Raw genomic sequence first — 12,591 nt, forward strand, 5'->3', positions numbered from 1 at the left:
CGTCTGGCCCAGAAACAGATGGACACCCACCCGTCACCTGCCAATCTGCAAAGCAAGCCTCACATTTGAAGATCAGCATCATACCAAGTGTGTGATCTGACCATGACACAATTGAGTTTAAAAATGTTGGCAAGTGCCCAAGCCAGTTGGGTCAGTGGTAGAGCATCAGCCCGGTGTGTGGAAGTCCCAGGTTCAATTTCCAGCCAGGGCACACAGGAGAAGGGCCCATCTGCTTCTCCACCCTTCCCCCTCTCCTTCCTTTCTCCTCCCACAGCCAAGGCTCCATGAGAGCAAAGTTGGCCCGGGCGCTGAGGACGACTCCATGGCCTCCACCTAAGGAGCTAGAATGGCTCCGGCCTCAACGGAGTGATGCCCCTGATGGGCAGAGCATCACCCCCTGGTGGGCATGCCGGGTGGGTCCCGGTCGGGCGCATGCGGGAGTCTGACTGCCTCCCGCCTCTAACTTCGGAAAAATACAAAAAAAAAAAAAAAAAGAGACCCTGGCCAGTTGGCTCAGGCCTGGCGTGCAGGAGTCCCAGGTTCGATTCCCGGCCAGGGCACACAGGAGAAGCGCCCATCTGCTTCTCCACCCCTCCCCCTCTCCTTCCTCTCTATCTCTCCCCCTCCCGCAGCCAAGGCTCCATTGGAGCAAAGTTGGCCCGGGCACTGAGGATGGCTCTGTGGCCTCTGCCTCAGGTGCTAGAATGGCTCTGGTCGCAACAGAGCGACGCCCCCAGATGGGCAGAGCATCGCCCCCTGGTGGGCATGCCGGGTGGATCCCGGTCGGGCACATGCGGGAGTCTGTCTGACTGCCTCCCTGTTTCTAACTTAGGAAAAATACAAAAAAATAATAATAAAAGAAATGTTGAGAAGTTTAAATCACCTGAGTCGATAGCTCATAGTAGATGGTAAAGGAATATTTAGGACTGAAAGAGAATGAGAATGCTGTGCATTAAGGTTTGTAGGACACAGCTAAAGTAGTGCAAGAAGCACATAGCCTTGTAGCCTCTGAAGTGTGTGTGGATTGATACATATGTTTCAAAGGGGGTTGTTGTGCAATATGATTTCCTATCATCTTGGTCGACCTGCTTCCCCATCCCAGGATTCTGTGGTCCCACCTCTCTGTACCCAGTAATTTCTCCCAAATGACTTCCCATCTGTCACAGAAGAGTTGGGCGGGTAGAACGCCTGTGAAAATGTCAGGCGAGCATTTCATCAGGCACTCCCCAGAGGTCTCCAAGGCCAGGAAACCCACCCCTCCAGCTTGAGGGCTGCTCTGTCCCTGGCGTCATTTGGCTGATGTGCAGGGAGAGCAGACAGTGCATTTTGGTGGCAGGTGGCATCAGAACACTCCATTTCCAGAAGCAGCAGAAGACAAGAGGAGACGGAAGAAGAGATGAGAGAACACGGAGAAATCTTCACCTGGTGACATATGGGAGACAGCCTAACTCCAACTTGAACACTGAAAATGCTCCATGGTGGCCCTGGCTGGTTGACTCAGTGGTACAGCATCGGGCAAGTGTGTGCATGTTCTGGGTCCAATTCCCAGTCAGTCAGTGCACACTGGAGAAGGAACCATCTGCTTCTTCACCCCTCCCCTGCCTCCTCCTTCTCTCTCTCTCTCTCTCTCTCTCTCTCTCTCTCCCTCCCACAGCCATGGCTCAATTGGTTCCAGTGACTTGGCCCCTAATACTGAGGATGGCTCTGTGGAGCCTCCAGCCTCAGGCTCTAAAAATAGCTCGATTGCAAAGCAACAGCCCAAGAAGGGCAGAGCTTTGCCCTGTAGGGGGCTTGCCAGGTGGATCCTGCTCCGACACAAGACATGTTTCTGATGTCATGCCCTTTGAAGTGTTCTTCCACAACTTTGCATTTGTTTAGGTGTGTGTCAGGCCTTCTAGACACATTCTGCAATTGTCTCACCTTTTTTTCGTTGTTGTCCACATTCGTTGTCCAAATTATGAAGACAATAAAAGGACCTGTGGTTTTCAGAGGTTAAGTGGGGAGGGAGGAATGAAGAGGCAGAGCACAGAGGATTTTTAGAGCAGTCAGACAATACTGTGTGACCCTACAGGGGTGTATACATGTCATTATGCATTTGTCACAACCCGCAGGACATACACCACCAAGAGTAAACCTAATGTGAACTTATAAACGCTGGGTGACAATGATGTACCGATGCAAAGTCATTGTAACAAGCATACCTTGTTGTGCAGGGTGTCATAGTGGGGGTGGTTGTACAATACGGGGAGAAGCAATTTTATGGAAACTCTACATTCCCCTCTATTTTGCTGTGAACCTATATCTGCTCTGAAAAAGGTTAAGTTTATTAGTTAAGAAAACAGACTGATCTCTTGACCAGGCAGTGGTGCAGCGGAGAGAGCGTTGGACTGGGATGGGGAGGACCCAGTTTCAAAACCCCAAGGTCACCAGCTTGAGCATGGGCTCATCGGGCTTGAGCACGGGCTCACCAGCTTGAGCTAAAGGTCGCTGGCTTGAGTGTGGGATCATAGACATGACCCCATGGTCACTGGCTTGAGCTCAAAGGTCACTGGCTTGTGGCCCAAGGTCGCTGGTTTGAACAAGGGGTCACTCGCTCTGCTGTAGCCCCCCAGTCAAGGCACATATGAGAAAGCAATCAATGAACAACTAAGGAGCTGCAACAAAGAATTGATGCTTCTCATCTCTCTCCTTTCCTGCCTGTCTGTCCCTATCTGTCCCTCTCTCTGACTCTCTCTCTGTCTCTGTCAAAAAAAACCCCAAACAAACAAAAAAATAGACTGATCATTGGATCTGAAAGCCTTTGTCTGGAAGCGCTTTATGTTACTTCTGCTCACCTTTCACTAGCCAAGGGAGGTCACATGGCTGCACCTCACTTCTAGCGGGCACAGAAATGCAATCCTACCCTGTGCCTGGAAGAGACTCCGGGACGGTTTTAAGAGCCTAACGCCTCCTGAGAAAATGTGCCCACTGCCACTCCCGGTACAAATTTCTACATCAACCAGGGCTCTCTGTTGTAAGCAGTAGAGGACAACTCTGTAGATTTAAGCAGAAAAGGGATTTATTAAAAGGTTATTAGGGCACATCCAACTCGAAGATGTCAACATAAAATGGCATGTCCTCTATTCGCCTTCCAGAAAGCATTAAAAGCCAAGTAGGAAAATAAAAAAAATAATAATAAAAAAAAAGCAGAAAACAAACTCTATCTTCTACGTAAGTAGGAAGTATTTGACACTGTAAACCAGGGTAGTCAACCTTTTTATACCTACCGCCGACTTTTGTATCTCTGTTAGTAGTAAAATTTTCTAACCGCCCACTGGTTCCACAGTAATGGTGATTTATAAAGTAGGGAAGTCACTTTACTTTATAAAATTTATAAAGCAGAGTTATAGCAAGTTAAAGCATATAATAATAATTACTTACCAAGTACTTTATGTCGGATTTTCACTGTTTGGCAGAATAAATCTTTATAAAACAACTTGCTATAGTTAAATCTATCTTTTTATTTATATACGGTCTACCGGAAAGTTCTGTCCATTTTTGGAATAAAACAAAATTCAATTTTTCTTACCGTCAATAAACTTTATTAAATAATATAATTGCCATTATTATTAATGATTTCTTGCCAGCATGAGGGCAATTTGTATATCCCATTTTTGAAAAATGTTTTATCTTTTGATGCAAAAAATTGAACCAGTGCTTGTTTGATATCTTCTTCATTTTTGAATTTTTTGCCCTTCAAAAAATTTTGTAAGGACAAAAACAAGTGATAGTCAGAGGGTGCTAAGTCCAAGGAATATGGTGGATGCGACAGAATTTCCCAGCCTAGTTCTGCAATTTTTTGACCAGTCCCCAAAGTAGTATGTGGCCTGGCATTATCATGATGCAGTATGATGTTCTTCCTATTGAACATCGCTGGCCTCTTTTCTTGGACTGCTGTCTTTAAATTATCCAGTTGCTGACAATACTTCTCCGAACTGAGCTTTTCATTTGGTTTTAAAAGCTCATAATGTATTGGTTCTCAAAAGTCCCACCGTATACACAACATTTTCTTATTCAGAGTCAAATTTGGTTTAGAGGTGGAAGGGCTAGGTTTTCCGGGTTCACAATATGCTCTTTTCCTTACAATGTTTTCGTAGGTAATCCACTTTTCATCCCCAGTTCTCATCCGGTTCAGGAAGGGCTTGATTTTGTTCCGAGCAAGCAGAGATGTACATATGACGACTCGATCATCCAAATTCTTCTGACTTAATTTATGTGGCACCCATCCTGAATATTTTCACACCAATCCTATCTTCCAAATATGGTCCGAAATGGTTTGCTGAGCTGAATTAAACCTTTCTGCGATCTCCGATATTGTCAGAAAAGGATTTTGCTCCAACATGATCTTAACAACATCGTCATCAATCAAAGATGGTCGCCCAGAACGTGGCTTATCAGAAAGGTCGAAATCACCTGTTTTGAATTTTTCGAACTATCTTCTGCATGTCCTATCAGAAACTGTACCTTCACCAAACACTTTCAATAAATTTCTACATGCTTCTGTAGCATTTCTTCCTTGTTGAAATTCGTATCAAATACAGTGGCGTAAATGAACTTTATCAGTAGCCATGGGTACACTATGGCTTCACACATAAGACTAACGTGAATCAACTTTGTTTTAGTTAACTTGCTACATCAGTATGTATACATTAAGTAATAAAAATAGAGAGGCACACATGCGCCAAATAAACATGTGCTTACGTGTCAAAACTTGTGATAGAAACGGACAGAACTTTCTGGTAGACCTGATACTTTGGTTGCTCCGCTACCACCCACCATGAAAGCTGGAACTCCCACTAGAGGGCAGTAGGGACCAGGTTGACTATCACTGCTGTAAACCGTACGCTAGGCAGACAGGGTACAAAGTCAGTCGCGACTGAGTAGAGGAGCATAGAGAGGGAGGAGGGTGTCCTTGGTTACAGAGCTCTAGAAGGAAGGCTAGGTCCCTGTAAGGCCAGTGGCCGCCGCCGCAGCCATCATGACCATGCAGGTTCCCATTGGATTTGGGCAGACAGTAAAGGAACCGTGCAGCCAGAAAATGGTGGGCCATTCCTCTTATTAAAGTCTCGAAACAGCGAGCAAACAGGCAGGGAAGACCGCTTCCCTCTCCCTCGGGTCCCGAAGCCCCGACCCCCTCTGGACTGACCGGACTCACAGACCCCCACCAGCCTCAGCAGCCCCCAGCCAAACAGGCCGGGTCAAAAGCTGCTCAGCACTCTTCTCTCTCTCTCTCTCTCTCTCTCTCTCAGCAGACAACGGCCCCTCCCAAGCAGGAAGGCAATCTGCAATTTGTAATCTGCCGCCCTGAGGTCAAGCATCCATCCGCAGACTAGATACACGTGGCACTGCCCCTCCCCGATGCAAAATGCAAGCGAGCAAACCTAAACACACTTGTTTACCCAACAGCCCCCTTCCCTGAGAGGCAAACACAAACCCTGATATGGCAGAGAGAAGATGGTGGCCGACCCTGATCCCGCAGCCAGAGCCAGCGTGGAAGTTTGATGCAGAGAAGCAGAGAGGGTGGCGCTGGGTGAAGGTTCACCTGACGACAGCTGTGTCTGTTTGTGTTGGGGGCTGGGGTGGGGAGACATGGCATCAGGAACCTTTTTTTAAAAATTGTTTTTTTTAAATATTTATATATTTATTATTTATTTTTTTCCTGAAGTTGGAAACGAGGAGGCAGCCAGACAGGCTCCCACATGCACCCGACTGGGATCCACCCGGCATGCCCACCAGGGGGCGATGCTCTGCCCATCTGGGGTGTCTCTCTGTTGCAACCAGAGCCATTCTAGTGCCTGAGGCAGAGACCACGGAGCCATCCTCAGCACCCGGGCAAACTTTGCTCCAATGGAGCCCCAGCTGCGGGAGGGGAAGAGAGAGACAGAGAGGAAGGAGAGGGGGAGGGGTGGAGAAGCAGATGGGAGCCTCTCCTGTGTGCCCTGGTCAGGAATCAAACCCGGGACTCCTGCACGCCAGGCCGACACTCCACCACTGAGCCAACCGGCCAGGGCCTATTTATTTATTTTTAATGAAATTTATTGGGGTAGAGGTTCAGCTGTGCAACTCAATGAAACATCACCTGCACCCTGCATTGTGTGGCCACTGCCACAAGCAAAGTCTCTCTCTCTTTTTTTTTTTCTTCATATGTGCCTTGACCGTGGGCCTTCAGCAGACTGAGTAACTGCTTGAGCCAGTGACCTTGGGTCCAAGCTGGTGAGCTTTACTCAAACCAGATGAGCCCACGCTCAAGCTGGCGACCTTGGGGTCTCGAACCTGGGTCCTCTGCATCCCAGTCCGATGCTCTATCCATTACACCACTGCCTGGTCAGGCCATCAGGAACCTTTTCACGGCTCACTTATCTCTCTGGCTCAGGTGTAACAATGAAAGGGACGTACACAGAGCCCTGAGTCATAAGGAAAACCCTTTGTTGCCCTGCAATGTGACCTTTTCCCTCCCACAAGAACACGGTACAAACATCCACGCCAGGGAATACCTTATTCATTTTCTCAGGAGGTGTTAGGGCTCTTGAAAAACCATCCTGGGGTCTCTTCCAGGCACAGGGGTAGGATTGCATTTCCGTGCCCGCTGGAAGTAAGGCGCAGCCATGTGACCTCCCTTGGCCAGTGAAAGGTGAGCAGAAGTAACATGGGGCGCTTCCAGACAAAAGCTTTCAGATCCACTGATCACTCTGTCTTCTCTAACGAATAAACTTGCCTTTTTTAGAGTACTTATAGGTTCACAGCAAAATGGAGGGGAAAGTTCAGAGTTCCCGTAAAACCGCTTGTCCCACTATCGACACCCTGAGAAATGAAAAAGTCGCATTCATTCCAAAACGGAAATGAGCGGAGGACCCACATCATGATTACACAAGAGGAAAAGGAGTAACCTATGCCCCCCCCCAATATTTTGCCATGGAGCAGATGAAATTTTTCCCATTTCTTCACTCATTTACAACAGAAAAGATTAGACCACCTTTATAAAAAAAACCAAAAACCCAAAAGCAGAGACATATGAGCTGATGGAGGAGAGATTGTCAGCAGTAGGATGGAAACATATACAGGAGACGAGCTCAGAGAAAGAGGGGAAGAAAAAGAAATCACCCCAGGGAGTGAACAAGATTAGAAAGAGTGGCCTGACCTGTGGTGGCGCAGTGGATAAAGCGTCGACCTGGACTGTTGAGGTCGCCGGTTCGAAACCCTGGGCTTGCCTGGTCAAGGCACATATGGGAGTTGATGCTTCCTGCTCCTCCCCCTTCTCTCTCTCTCTCTCTTTCTCTCTTTCTCTCTCTCCTCTAAAATGAATAAATAAATAAAAATAACTTAAAAAAACTTCAAATTCAAGAAAATAAACTTAATTTTTTAAAAAAAGATTAGAAAGCCTGACCAGGCGGTGGCGCAGTGGATAGAGCATCAGACTGGGATGCAGAGGACCCAGGTCCGAGACCCCGAGGTTGCCAGCTTGAGCGTTGGATCATCTGGTTTTAACAAGAGCCCACCAGCTTGAACCCAATATCACTGCCTCCAGCAAGGGGTTGCTCGGTCTGCTGGAGGCCTACGGTCAAGGCACATATGAGAGAGCAATCAATGAACAGCTAAGGTGTTGCAATGCACAATGAAAAACTAATGATTGATGCTTCTCATCTCTCTCCGTTCCTGTCTGTCTGTCCCTGTCTATCCCTCTCTCTGACTCACTCTCTGTCTCTGTAAAAAATTAATTAATTAATTAATTAAAAAAAATATTAGAACTGTAGCATCCACCGGGTACGAGAACAAATGTTGGAGACTTTCAGGAGTTAAGATGTTACTTTATTGGCCAGTTTAACCTGCGCAGGGGCGAACTCCCGAGATGTCCGGAGACACCGTGCCCACAAGGAGCTGCAAATGGGAGCCGTGCCTGGAGCTTACAGCCAGGCCCTTATATATCCTAAGTGAGCAAGCATAGACAGAAGCAGATGTGTCAGTTTAGCTATTGGCTAGGGAGGTCACACGCAGCATAGCAACAGGGGCCGGCATAGCAACAGGGGCGAATTTTAAACCTAAACTTCTGATAAGGGTCTCTGACCTTCTTTGTTCCCAGCCTCACAGGAGCCATATTAGCACTTACTGTTCCTGCAATAGTTACACTCTTTGGCAGCTCCAGTACTTCCTGAATCTAACAAGAACGAGTGTAAGAAGGACCAGGCTAGCCCTTTATTTATTTATTTGTTTGTTTTTATTAAGTGAGAGGCAGGGAGGGAGGCAGAGACAGACTCCCGCATGCACCTGGACCAGGATCCACCTGGCAAGCCCACTAGGGGGTGATGCTCTGCTCATCTGGACTGCTGCTCCATTGCTCAGCAACTGAGCTATTTTTAGCAACTGAGGTGAGACATCCTCAGCACCCAGAGGCCAATTTTACTCCAACCAAATTTCAGCAATAGCTGCAGGAGGAGAAGAGAGAGTGGGAGAGAGGGGAGAAGCAGATGGTCACTTCTCCTGTGTGCTCTGACTGGGAATTTAAGCTGGGTCTTCCACATGCCAAGCCGATGCTCTACCTCTGAACCAACCAGCCAGGGCCAGGCTAGTCCTAAAACCGCATTAAGGGACACAGAAAACAACATATGATAACTTCGGGAAATGAAGTGGAACAAAGCATTTATGAAGTTAAATGAGAAAGGGTAGCTATACAAGAGAGGCACAAGACATCACATGCACAAGAAAAGTCCCCAAGGAAGGAAACTGAAATATAGGAATAGGAAAAATGTTTTAAAATGGAATCCAAGAAACCTTTGTAGGAATTAAGTACATGACTTCCCAGATTGAACATTCACACAGTCCCATGGAAAAAAATGTTTCACACTGAGATCTTTCTTAATAAGGTTTTCTGGCCTTCAAGATAAGAAAAGCATCCTTAAGCAACCACCCAAAAATTTCAATTTATATATACTGTCATGCTGTTTGAAAATAATCTCCAACCTTAGAAGCTATTGGGGCCAGTTGGCTCAGTGGTAGAGCATCTGTAAGGTCGGTGGGCAATGGGGAAAGGTCACGTGAGGAACCAGACCCGGGAACTTTGGCTAGAACTGCCCATACCCATGCGCGCCAAAAGAAATGTCCCAGGAATCCTTGGAAAAGAGCGACTGTCTGCCAGCCAGTGAGATTTCACCACGTCATATCAACCCCACGCGGTTTCATCCATGCGACTTCTCTGGCCCCTGTCCCCCGGGTTTGACTTCTCTGGCCCCCGGAATAGAGAACCTCGCTGAGAAGTGCTGTACTAAATAAAGCTTTTGCTGTTCCACTCTTGGTGGCTATGCCCTTCCTTCTTCCTCAGTGGGGAAAAATACCTTATATTTGGTGGCTTTGAGGGGAGTCGTGAAAAACATCTGTTAGGCCTGACCAGGTGGTGGCACAGTGGATAGAGCGTCAGACTGGGATGCGGAGGACCCAGGTTCGAGACCCCAAGGTCACCAGCTTGAGCGCGGGCTCATCTGGTTTGAGCAAAAGCTCACCAGCTTGGACCCAAGGTCGCTGGCTCGAGCAAGGAGTTACTCGGTCTGCTGAAGGCCCGAGGTCAAGGCACGTATGAGAAAGCAATCAATGAACAACTAAGGTCTTGCAACGAAAAACTGATGATTGATGCTGTCATCTCTCTCCATTCCTGTCTGTTTATCCCTCCCTCTGACTCTCTCTCTGTCCCTGTAAAAACAAACAAACAAACAAACAAAAAAACCCCACATCTGTTAGGTGGTGGGCAATGGGGGAAGGTCACATGAGGAACCAGACCCGGGAACTTGGCTGAACCGCCCACACCCATGCATGCCAAAGGAAACTTCCCAGGAATCCTTGGAAAAGAGCCACCGTCTGCCAGCCAGTGAGATTTCGCCACATCATATTAGCTCAACCACCCTAAACGACTCTTTAAATTTCTCATGCGGACTCCTCCATGTGACTTCTCTGGCCTCTGTCCCTGGGACCAGAGAACATCGTCAGGGAAGTGCTGTAATAAATAAAACTTTTGTTATTCCACACTTCATGGCTATGCCTTCCTTCTTCCTCAGTGGGGAAAAATACCTTTCAGTGTCGGCCCAGCATGTGGAAGTCCCAGTTCAATTCCTAGTCAGGGCCCTGGCCGGTTGGCTCAGCGGTAGAGCGTCGGCCTAGCGTGCGGAGGACCCGGGTTCGATTCCCGGCCAGGGCACACAGGAGAAGCACCCATTTGCTTCTCCACCCCTCCGCCGCGCTTTCCTCTCTGTCTCTCTCTTCCCCTCCCGCAGCCAAGGCTCCATTGGAGCAAAGATGGCCCGGGCGCTGGGGATGGCTCCTTGGCCTCTGCCCCAGGCGCTGGAGTGGCTCTGGTCGCAATATGGCGACGCCCAGGATGGGCAGAGCATCGCCCCCTGGTGGGCAGAGCGTCGCCCCTGGTGGGCGTGCCGGGTGGATCCCGGTCGGGCGCATGCGGGAGTCTGTCTGACTGTCTCTCCCTGTTTCCAGCTTCAGAAAAATGAAAAAAAAAAAAAGAAAAAAAAAAAAATTCCTAGTCAGGGCACACAGGAGAAGTAACCATCATCTTCTACCCCCTACTCCCCCTTCTCTCTCTTTTCTTTATTTGAGTACATTGATCGTGGGCACTGATGATGGCTCAGCGAAGCCTCGGCCTCAGGTGCTAAAAATAGCTTGGTTGGGAGCACGTCCCCAGATGGGAGTTTCCGGTGGATCTCAGTCAGGGTGCATGCAGGAGTCCATCTCCCCTCCTTTCACTTAAATTTAAAAGAAAAAGAAAAAAGAAGAAGTTATTGGGCAACACCTCCAACCAAGTCTCTAAGGTGTGACCCAATACGTTCTACCGAGCCAAATTCTCATTCAAGCATAAAGACAAGAGACACTCCATTGTGAACATACAAAAAGTCAGCAATACTGTCTCCATGAACACTTCCTGAAGAAAGTCCTAGAGAACCAGCCTGAGCAGCCACGCTTCGAGTGGACAAAGACGACAGAAGGAGAGGTTACGGGTGACAGGACCCAACTGAACTACGAAAGCTAGTCCTAGCCCCGGGCGAAGATCACAGTTCCAGGATACAAAGAAGAAATGATATCATTCTCACCAAGGCTAATAAGAAAGGGAAGGGGAGAGAAAAACGGAGGATTTCTATATCTTTACAGATACGAATAAATGGTCTCATTTAAAGATGAAAATTTGCCTGACCTGTGGTGGCGCAGTGGCTAAAGCGTCAACCTGGAAATGCTGAGGTCGCCGGTTCGAAACCCTGGGCTTGCCTGGTCAAGGCACATATGGGAGTTGATGCTTCCAGCTCCTCCCCCTTCTCTCTCTCTGTCTCTCTCTCCCTCTCTGTCTCTCTTTCCTCTCTAAAAATAAATAAGTAAAATTTAAAACAACAAAAAAAAATAAAGATGAAAATTCAAGCGATGGAGGCAGCAGTCTGTTTACAGTAAATAGACACATAATGAAGGTGATTCGGTTAGGTGGAAAGGGCAAAGAAGGAGGAAGTGCGGAGGACGAAATTAATTGATCTCATCATCACTTGTAATAGGGGGTTAATATGTACATTGTTTAAGTACATAGAAAACGGAAGGCATTACAGGAAATTAGGACTAGAAGAATTTTCCACGGGAGACGTGCTCTCCCGGGATTGTGCCTGTGCCTTTTCCTTCCCCCTCTTCTTCCCCCACAGGCGTGCATCTCCTAAGCTCTAAGGGACCCCAGGAGACTTGCAACCAGCGGTAGCTCTGTATGTAGCTCGTCCCAGGGCTGACCCCCTGACCCTGTCTCCAAGGCCCCCTTTTCTCAGACTTCCCAGGGAGCGGCCAGCAGCCCCGCCCCAGGTGTAACATTTCTAAAGAACCAGAACAGCCCAGCCTGGGCTCTCCTGTTGCTCTTTTGTCCTGATCTCTTCCTTGTTTCACTGTCCCCAGCTGTCACAAACATACTGTTAAAATCACCTGGACTCGTGCTGTGGAATTTTTCCTGCAGGAAGTCAAGAACCCACACACACCGCCTACCCTGGGCAGACTCGCTGGGGGTCAGGTCCCCTTTCCGGTGACACTGGCCATTAGGACTTCAACAGATGAACTCGAGGGGAAAACAAAAATAAAAAGTAAATAAGTAAGTAAACAAATAAATGGACAAATAAATTTTTTTTCTGCTGGGTTAAAACCCAAATCTTTCAAATGATTGGAAAAAAACAAACCCCAAAACAACCTTGCCTAAGTGAAGGTTCCTTCACAAATGTAAAAGAAACACAACTAACTATATTGAACTGAGAGGAACCATATCATTGTAGCTGTCACTGACATTTTCTTCAATTTCTTTATTCAAGCACCCCAAGCTGGAGGCGCAGGTGAGGGGGGAGTGAGGGGGTGTGGAACAGCCTAAACTGGAAAGGTAAGCAGAGAGGAAATCCCCCAGGGCTGGGTCCGGAGATCCGGGCGGGGCTGCTGACCAGGCAGCTCGGGGCACTGGGGGGTCAGTAAAATACCGCCTAGCGATGGTCAAAACATCTGGTCTTAGGCATTGAGCTGGAAATCTGGGTTTTTTCGTGGAACTGATCTGGT

Source organism: Saccopteryx leptura, chromosome 2 (assembly GCF_036850995.1).
Source record: "Saccopteryx leptura isolate mSacLep1 chromosome 2, mSacLep1_pri_phased_curated, whole genome shotgun sequence".
In the NCBI taxonomy this organism is placed as follows: domain Eukaryota; kingdom Metazoa; phylum Chordata; class Mammalia; order Chiroptera; family Emballonuridae; genus Saccopteryx; species Saccopteryx leptura.